This window comes from Gavialis gangeticus, unplaced genomic scaffold, assembly GCF_001723915.1.
Source record: "Gavialis gangeticus isolate Ggan-Ray unplaced genomic scaffold, GavGan_comp1, whole genome shotgun sequence".
NCBI classification, from domain to species: Eukaryota; Metazoa; Chordata; order Crocodylia; family Gavialidae; genus Gavialis; species Gavialis gangeticus.
The window spans coordinates 24,629,997-24,632,006 of record NW_017728995.1 but is presented as its reverse complement, the minus strand read 5'-3'; the positions used below and the strand labels follow the sequence as shown (position 1 = coordinate 24,632,006).

The following is a 2,010-nucleotide window of genomic DNA, read 5'->3' as shown; positions in this document are numbered from 1 at the left end:
TGTGTTGTACATTTGTTCCACTTGGCTCTAAGTAAGACATTTCAGCTTCTCTGCTGAGACATTCAGAAAGTGCACTGATTAGCAGGGATTCTGGTTGCAGCTGTTTAATGATGTGGTGGACATCTGGCGACTAGGAACTGGACTAAGACTATATATCCCCTATAACTATGCTTTATTTTTTATCCTCCTTTCTCTGCACGTTTATTCCTGCCATCATCTTTGATGCCAGTAGTACCAGAGTCTCTGTTAGGTTCTACAAGAAAAATCATGAGCAATTTATAAGGAAAATAATTTAAATGCAGCGGCATGTCCTTAGCAACTCTATTCCTGCCACAGAGTTCTGTAAGTAATCTCCATTTTTAGCTTCAAGATTATTTCTTAACTGGTATTCATTGCTAATGGGAGGGGAAATGTGGCATAATCATCAGCCATAATGCCTAACAATTTTCTCCTTTGGAAGAGAATGGTTTTGGTGATACGTGAGTTTCTTCTTTTCATACCTGAACTTGGGTTCATTCAGGGATTTTACTGCCTACCTCCTTGCATGGGATTTTACTATCTTCCTGCAAGCATAATTCATTATAGAAGCAGATTCAATGGAGGCTGCTGAGCTTTATTTTTTTCTCTAATATGGTAATGATGCCAACAACATGCCTCTGAAGGTGCCTCTGAAATGAAGCAAGATGTAAGAGGAGGATTAACCTTGAGTGAAAGGAGGCTGTAGGATTAGTGTCTATGTCTGTCTGTGAAGAGTTTCTGCTGGAGTAAACTACCCACCATTGTTAAAGCATTTTCATTCTCTCAGCATCTAGATTTAATAGATTTCATATATTTCATAGACACTAGGGGCTGGAAGAGACCTTGTGAGATCATCGATTGCAGCTTTCCCGCCATAGGCAGGAAGTCAGCTGGGATCACGTGTTCCCAGCAAGAAAAATATACAGATGTCTAGCTCTCTAGTATATTTGGGAACTGGTTCTTTGCATCACAGATTCTCCGAGGGGTTGGACCCGGTCGTACAGCACAGTCTCACATGGCCACCTCCGGCTGCTGCCAGCCCACTTGAACCTCCCATGGATGTAGACGCGCGTAGCAAACCCATCCTTGCTTCATGGGCACGTTCAATCCCGCCGAAGTCCATTTCAATCCAACGTGAGGCTTTTTACGTTTTGGGCCTCTCTCAGACAAAACGTCACCAAACTCCCTTTCTGACCAGGGCTGCGCATATAGGATGAGACAAAATGGTTTTAGGGCAGTGAGATAGCCTCTATCCTCCTAAACACACCCCGAAATGAGCACGTGCGCTTTGCTCGCATTCGCAAATCGGGAAAAGCCTCTGCCCATATGGCCACAAGAGTCCCTTGTATCCAATCTTTTATTTTTTTGTAGGTGATAAGCACTAGAGTGGGGAGGAGCTTTGATTAATTACAGGTGGGCAGCACAGTATTGATATACATCGACATCCTGCCAACTCCAACTGGGGCGTTTTGCGAGGGGCTGTCCTCCTCCCACCCCTGCAGCCACAGCCCTCTCCGGAGACCCGGCTCCTTCCTTCGGCAGCCACCTGACGTCAGCGCGGCGCAGCCATGGCAACCGGCTGTCATGTCGGATCAGTCCATGAGGGAACGGGAAGTGGGAGCGGGCGGACAGACGGGCGGCTCCGGCGAGGACGTGCCATGGGCGCCTGCGTTTGCTGACGGCCTGGAGGGGGCTCTGAGGCGGACGCGGCACCCCGAGGAGGCGGCAGGTACCCCCGGCCCCCACCCCCGCGAAGCCCCCAAGCCCGTGGGGGGACACCTGGAGCGAACCACTGCGTTACGCGCAGGAGGGGGGGGGGAGTTGTACCACAGCGGGCTCGCGCCGCTCCCTGGAGCGAGCCATTGCGCTGCGCGGGAGGGGCCGGGCTGTACCACCGCGGGGAGGCTCGCGCCGCTCCCTGGAGCGAACCATTGCTCTGCGCGGGGGGGCGGGCTGTACCACCGCGGGGCGGGGCCGAGCGTGGAGGCTGCT

At 51.4% G+C, this 2,010-nt stretch overlaps 1 protein-coding gene across 1 annotated transcript in view; it reads left to right on the top strand.

The window, feature by feature from the left end:
- The first annotated feature begins 1,623 nt into the window (after positions 1 to 1,623).
- The window catches only part of GNB4 (G protein subunit beta 4), a 74,002-nt gene continuing 73,615 nt past the window's right edge, over positions 1,624 to 2,010 (top strand). Inside the window, exon 1 of the mRNA XM_019503338.1 lies at positions 1,624 to 1,747. The gene's annotated coding sequence lies outside the window, so the exon portion shown is untranslated. The remainder of the gene's footprint in view (positions 1,748 to 2,010) is intronic.